Below are 8,452 nucleotides of genomic sequence, written 5' to 3' on the forward strand. Positions count from 1 at the left end.
GAAAGCTTTTAAAAAAACATTGTACTTAGATTATTTTCAGCAATCAATAACATTAAGAGTAGAATAGAAGCAAATCCGAGCATGGTTAGAAGTGCAATTAAAAGCAACACGAGTAGCTAGATTAGATAGAAACCCAACTCCCAACCAATATTAACTCCCTGTGGAAATCGATCCCGACCTTTCGGGTAAAAACTGCATCGACCACTCCTCGCCATTATATAGTGGTGCAGGGTTGGAGCTGATCACTGTGCAGAGCCGATCCTGAATCAATTTAACCTTGTTCAAAACATCTTGAACCAAGTCAGTACCCAATAGCCTATCCTCACCCGGCTCAAACCAACCCACCGGAGATCGGCGCTGTCTCCCATACAAAGCTTCATACGGAGTCATCTGAATGCTCGACTGGTAGCTGTTGTTGTATGCAAACTCCATGAGCAGCAGAAACTGATCCCATGAACCCCGAAATCAATGACACAAGCACGTAGCATGCCCTCCAATATCTAAATAGTGCGCTTGATTTTGTCCGTCCGTCTGAGGGTGAAATGATGTACTCAACTCAATTTTGGTGCCCAACTCTCACTAATGGCTCTCCAAAATTGCAATGTAAATTGTGTGCCCCAATCTGAATTGATGGATACTGGCACACCATGAAGGCAGACGATCTCGTAGATGTAAATCTCAGCCAGTCGCTCTAAAGAATAAGTAGTCCCATTTGGAATGAAGTGCATAGAATTGGTCAGCCGATCCACAATCACCTAAATAGCATCGAACTTCCTCGAAGTTCATGGGAGCCCAACTACAAAATTCATGGTGATCCGCTCCCATTTCCACTCTGGAAAATCTCGCCTCTTAAGCAATTCACCCGGTCTCTGATGCGCATACTTTACCTGCTGATAGTTCAGGCACCAAGCTACAAACCCCACTATGTCCTTCTTCATTCTCCTCTACCAATAATGTTGCCTCAAATCCTGGCACATCTTCGCAGCACCTGGATGAATGGAATACCGCAAACTATGAGCCTCCTCAAGAATCAACTCACGTATCCCATCTATATTAGGTATAAAAATCCGACCCTGCATCATTAACACCACATAATCCCTAATAGTAACATCTCTGGCATCACCGTGCTGAACCATGTCCTTAAGGACAAGTAAATGAGGGTCATCATACTGGCGCTCTCTGATGCAATCATATAAGGAAGACCGAGAAACCACACAAGCTAGAACCCGACTGGGCTCCGACATATCTAACCTCACAAACTGGTTGGCCAAGGCCTGTAACATCAACTGAAAGAGGTCTCTTACCAACATGAATGCAAGGCTACCCATACTCACCGCCTTCCTACTCAAGGCATCGACCACTATATTGGCCTTCCCGGGATGATACAAAATGGTGATATCATAATCCTTTAGTAGCTCCAACCATCTGTGCTGCCTCAAATTTATATCCTTTTGTTTGAACAAGTGTTGGAGACTTCAATGATCCGTAAATACCTCACACGACATACCGTAGAGATAATGCCTCCAAATCATCAATGCATGAACGATGGCAACCAACTCCAAATCATGAACAAGGTAGTTCTTCTCATGGGGCTTCAACTTGCGCGAAGCATACGCAATCACTCTACCCTCTTGCATCAAGACACACCTAATACCAATCCGAGAAGCATCACAATACACTGTATAAAAGCCTGAAGCTGAAGACAAAACTAGAACTGGAGTTATGGTCAAGGCTGTCTTGAGCTTTTGAAAGCTCATCTCACACTCATCCTACCATCTAAAAGTAGCACCCTTTCGGGTTAATTTGGTCAAAGGCGATGCAATAGATGAGAAACCCTCCACGAAGCGACAATAATAATCGGCCAAGCTGAGAAATCTCTGAATCTCCATAGCTAAGGATGGTCTAGGCCAACTTTGAACTGTCTTCTTTGGATTCACCTGAATCCCCTCACTGGATACCACGTGAACTAAGCCAAAACTTACACTTGGAGAACTTGGCATAAAGTTTCTCCTCCCTCAACCTCTGCAACAAAATCCTCAAATGTTGGGGATGCTCCTCCTGGATACGAGAGTACACCAGGATATCATCAATAGATACTATAACAAATGAGCCGAGATAAGGCTGAAACACACTGTTCATCAGATGTATGAATGTTGCTGGGGCATTGGTCAACCCAAAAGATATCACAAGGAACTCATAATGACCATAACGGGTCCTGAATGTCGTCTTTAGAATATCCAAGTCCCGAATCTTCAACTGGTGATACCCATACCTCAAATAATTTTTAGAGAACACTCTCGTTCGCTGAAACTGGTCAAATATATCATCAATACGCAGCAAAGGATACTTGTTCTTGATCGTAACCTTGTTCAACTGCCTATAATCAATACACATCCACATAGTACCATCCTTCTTTTTCATAAACATATTTGGTGCACCCCAAGGCGACACACTAGGCCTAATAAACCCTTTATCAAGAAGTTTCTGAAGTTGCTCTTTCAATTCCTTCAACGCAGTTGGTTCCATACGATACAATGGAATAGAAATGGGCTGACTGTCCGGCACCAAGTCAATACCAAAGTCAATATCCCTATCGGGTGGCATACCCAGCAAGTCTACAGGATATACATCCGGAAAATCTCGCATCACCGGAACATAATCAATAGTAGGAGGCCAAATAAGATAAACAACCCTTTTTAGCCATTCATTGGGCTTTTAAATATGAAATCACTCTATTGGGAACATAGTCTAGAGAACCTCTCAATTCGATGCTTGGCAACCTCGGCATCACCAACATCACGGTTTTACTGTGATAATCCAGAATATCATGACATGGAGACAACCAATTCATACCTAAGATCACGTGAATCAACCATACTAAGCAATAAAAGATCAGCTCTAATCTCCAATCCTCCATTAGTCACTATACATGACCGATATACACGATCCACAACAATAGTATTGCCCACCAGTGTAGATACATGAACAGATAAAACTAAGGACTCACAGGGCATATCCAGATAATGAGAAAAATACGATGATACATATGAATAAGTGGAATCAGGGTCAAATAATATAGAAACATCCTTGTGGCATACTGAGACAATACCTATGATCATTGTATCTGAAGCAACAACATCTGGCCTGATAGGAATAACATATAATCGGGCCTAACTGCCACCTAATCAGCCTTCCCTTTAGGGCGACGTCTAGCTGCCTGGGCTCCACCCCGAGCTGGCTGGGCGGGTGGTGAAGTAACTAGTGCGGAAGTCATAGCCTAACTCTTTTACTGTACTTGACCTCCTAGGTGACGGGAACACTGCCTCCACATATGCCCAAACTCCCCGCACTTGAAGCAACTCCACGGTGCTGGTGGTGCGGACTGAAGGTAGCCCCAAGTATTGGGATAATTGCTAGAAGGACTTGACATAGATGAACCCTGAGCCGATGGAGCACGAGACGAACTCTCAGCTGGAAGGGCACTGAGAGATGATTGACCCTGATGAGCACTGCATGAACCATGGCTAGATGATGCACCACTGTGAATTGGACTTGCCATCTGAGTGGGCCTATAAGAATGACCCATGTTGTGATAGGACTGTATTCTAAAAGGAACACCACCGAAACCATCCGAACCTCGAGGCCTCTTGGCCTCCCTCTCCCCACGCTCCTAACTACGGACCATCTCTATCTTCCAAGCAATATCAACCACCTCGTTGAGAGTAGCACCAAATACCCTCTCCCGAGTCACAAGCAACCGCAACTGATATGTGAGGCCATCAATGAACCTTCTAATTCCCTCCCTATCAGTAGGAACCAACCAAACTGCGTGATGAGCCAACTTTGAAAACCTTATCTCGTACTGGATCACGGACATGACCTCTTGACATAGCTTCTCAAATTGTCCGCGTAGCTCCTCTCTATGAGATGGTGGCATGAACTTCTCCCGGAAGAGAACGGAGAACTCCTGCCATGAAAGTGGTGCTGCACCGACCGGTCTATGCCTCTCATAAGCCTCCTACTATCTAAATGCATCCCCAGTAAATTGAAAAGCAGTAAACGAGAGCCCACTGGTCTCCAGGATACCCGTCGTGCGAAGAATCTGCTAGCACTTATCCAATAAGCCATGAGTATCCTCCGCCTCAGCCCCGCTAAATAAAGGAGGCTGAAGCCTCCAAAATCTCTCTAACCTCCTCTGCTCATCACTAGTCATAACGGGACCCATTTGGGCTTGAGCAGCTGCAACCAGCTGGGTTGGTAGTACCCTCAATGTCTGGAGTCCCTATATCACCTGCTCTAGAGTGTGGGCGATGGGAGTCTGAGTGCCTTCACTGGCCTAAGAAGTGGCTAATGCGACCGAAATCGAGACCGCCTAAGCAAGGCTGGTACATATAGTCAAAATCTAAGCTAAGGCCTCCTGAAAGCCTGAAATCACAATAGGCACAGCTGGTGCCTGAGCTGGCCCCACTGGCTCAACCGTATCTGGTACCTGTTCCTGAGCTGGAGCGACTGGTGGATTTGCAGGCGCTACTTTAGCTGTTGTATGATCTGCACCTCTACACCTACCACGACCCTTACCGCGACATCGGCCTCTCGCGACCCTAAATGGTGGTATTGGTGGATGTTTGTCCTATTCGGTAGTACGTGTCCTCACCATCTGTGAGAGAATAGAATGCAGAAGTTTAGTTACTAGAATCAACAAATATGCACAACAAGAATACAAGAATGTGAAATTTCCTAAGGATTCAACAGCCTCTCGAAGATAAGTACAGACGTCTCTGTACCGATCCACAAGACTCTACTAAATCTGCTCATGACTCGTGAGACCTATGTAACCTAAGCTCTAATACCAACTTGTCACGACCCAAAACTTATCTTGTCATGATGGCGCCTAATGCGGTAATATGCAAGCCGACATTTCGAAATATTCCAACACTTTTAAATGAAAAGTAAAAACAACACAGGTTTAAATTCATCAAACTCTCAAAAATTGGGTAGAAAGTCAAAACCAATATAGAAATTCCCAACATCGGGGTGTCACTGAGTAAATGAGCATCTATAAATCACAAGTCTGGGAAATACTGTCTATGATAGTCTAAAACTAAATACAATAAGCAGAAAAATAAGGAAAGAGAAACAAGGTTTGCGAATGTCGGGCATCTACTATAGAATCTCCAATGATCAAGTTGCGCAAGGAAATCAACACCCACCGTGTCCAGAAATGCCTGGATCTGCACACAAAGTGTAGGGTGTAGCGTGAGTACAACCAACTCAGTAAGTAACAAGTCTAAACAAGGACTGGCAGTAGTGACGAGCTTCACAAATATAGTTCAATTACAGTAATTTCAACATAGGAAGGTAGGCACGCTTTCAAGTTCGACAACTAAGGCCAAAACAGTTAATTCAAGTCAAGTTCAAGTGAAACAAAATATAATATCTCTCAAAAATTTCAAGATGATGATATATGGCAACTGAAGTGCAATAGTAATGAAATCAAATGCATCCTTTGAGAACAACAGTTACTCAGTCCTCCCATTCGCTCCAACCTCACAATCACTCATTTATCACAGTCGCTCATTCCTCCAGACGTTCGGCACTCGACACTCGTACTCAGTAGGTACCTACGCTCACTAGGGTTGTGTACAGACTCCGAAGGAGCTCCTTCAACCCAAGCGCTATAACAAGCCAATTATGGCATAAGCCATTGAAACATGATGCAACGTGTAGCCCGATCCCATAAATATCCTCACAATCAGGCCCTCGTCCTCACTCAGTCATCAAACTCTCCCATCTCTCAGGCTCTCAATATTTATAATATTTATAATAGTCATCAATATGTACACGACCTCTGTGGGTCCTTACAAGGCCAACATATAATCTAAACATGATTTATAACATGATTGCAATTCAATTTCTATAACACATGGAGAATGTACGGATAATAACAGATTCTCCAACTATACAATTTCATGGAATTTGACCAAGTCACAATTCCTACGGTGCACACCCATATACCTATCACCTAGCATGTGCGTCACCTCAAAACCAAAAACATGACACATAATACGGGGTTTCATACCCTCAGAACCAAATTTAGAACTGTTACTTACCTCAAACCATGTAAATCACTACCCCAACACAGCTTTGCCTCGCGAAACGGCTTCTGAATGCCTCGAATCTAGTCACAAATAATTCGATACAATCAACACAAGCTAAAAGAATCATTTCCATAAGAAAATAATAAGCTCTTAATCAAAGGTCAAAAGTCAACTCAAAAGTTGGCCCCCCGGGCCCACATCTCAGAATTGGATAAAAGTCACAAAATCCGAAGACCCATTTAACTACAAGTCCACACATACCAAAATTACTCAAATCCGACACCAAACGCTCGATCAAAACCTCAAAATTTGGCCTAAGAATTTTTCTCCATTTCCCCCCAATTTTCCATCTCAAATCACTAATTTAATGGTGAAATTAAAGACATAATCATGGAAATTAACCAAAACTGGGTAAGAATCACTTACCCCAATCACCTACTTGAAAATCTCCCTAAGAATCGCCTCCCACCGAGCTCCCAAAATCAATTTTGTGTTATGAACTCAAACCCTCATTTTTGAACATTTAAATCTGCCCAATGACATTCTTTTTCGCGAATGTGGTCCTCCTTTCGCGTTCGCGTAGCACAAATACATCTGCTGCCCTACAACCTTCTACACAAATGCGAGGCTATACTCGCTAACGCGATGCCTATCTGACCCCTAGCTTCGTAAACGCGATCCCTATTTTACGAACGTGAAGACCAAATGCATGGGGTCCCAGTTGCCTCTTCTTCCTTTTCACGAACGCGACCCACTTCACGCGTTCGCGATGCATCACCTACCCAGTCCTTTGCGAATGCGGTTCCCCTTTCGCGAACGCGAAGAAAAATTCTTCACTTGCCTTTAACTACCCTTCGCGAATGCGGGACGCCCATCGCTAACGCGAAGAAGGAAACCAGAACTGGACACCAACATATTCTTCAGCAGTCTTCCAAGTCCAAAAATCGATTCGTTAACCATCCAAAACTCACCTGAGGCCTTCGAAACCTCAACCAAACATACTATCAAGTCCCAAAACATCATACGAACTTAGTCGAGCCCTCAAATCACATCAAATATCAAAAACACGAATCGCACCTCAATTCAAGCCTATTGAACTAAGGTAATTTCAACTTCTACAAACGATGCCGAAACCTATCAAATCACGTCAGATTTACCCCAAAATTTGCACACAAGTTACAAATGACACCACAGACCTACTCTTAACTCCCAAAACTCCAATTCGAGTCTGGTATCCACAAAGTCCGCTCTCGATCAAACTTCTAAATTTCCAACTTTCACCATCTCAAGCCTAATTCAACTATAGACCTCTAAAACACAATCCGGACACGCTTCTAAGTCCAAAATCACCCAATGGAGCTAACAGAACTATCAAAACTCCATTCCGAAGTCATTTATATTTAACTCAACATTCGGTCATCCTTTTCAACTTAAGCTTCCAACTTTGAGATTAAGTATCTCAATTCATTTCGAAACCCCTCCAGACCCGAACCGACTACCCCGACAATTCACATAATAGCTATAAAGTATAAAATGAGCAGTAAATAGGAAAACATGACTACAACTCTCAAAATGACCAGCCGGATCATTACACCTTAGTAGGCGGATTAGTTGTCCTAGGGCTAATTAGTAGGCTAGGGTTTTGAGTGTTGCATGCAACATCACTGCCACGTGGCTTCCTAGGAGAGGGTGGAGAATTTTGGGGAGAGAGTTCCAACATTGGAGTTAACGAAGGGTTTGAGAGAGAATGTTTGTCTCTCTGCCCATCCGTTTGCATCCTAGAATCAAGGAAATTAAAATCATCATTTATTAAGAGAATTTGTTTGAGATGTGAATGAATTTATTGTCCATTAATGTAGGAGAGGAATTAATGTCCTTTAAAGTAGGAGGTAGCCTAGAATTTATGGAGGAATTTGAACGGTTGTTAGTGTAATTAAAGGCTTTGTGGCTTTGAAAAGATGAACCATTAGTAAGGTTAGGATTTTTTTCTTTAAAAAATAATTTTTGAGTTTTTAGGTACTTACATAACGCCACATCAAATATTTTTAAATATATACCTACTTTTGATTCTGGCGGGTGTCGTAGTCGTTGCTCCACCTGTAAAGACGGTTGCTTCTCCATGTATGAGGTTGTTTTGGTGTCTTCTCTTGGGGAAGGTGACCGTATGCCCGAGGTTTGCTGGTGATGTGCTATTTTTCTTATTGGTAGGTTCTATTAAAGAAGGTGAATTGATTCTACCATGAGGGCATGCGATTTGCATAACCCAGGCGACTACAATTCTTGCATAAAATATTGTTCCCTTCGTATGTTAACTATTGGAGGTGGGATCCAATGGGTATACAAGATTGGACTGG

Source organism: Nicotiana sylvestris, chromosome 2, assembly GCF_000393655.2.
Source record: "Nicotiana sylvestris chromosome 2, ASM39365v2, whole genome shotgun sequence".
NCBI lineage: Eukaryota > Viridiplantae > Streptophyta > Magnoliopsida > Solanales > Solanaceae > Nicotiana > Nicotiana sylvestris.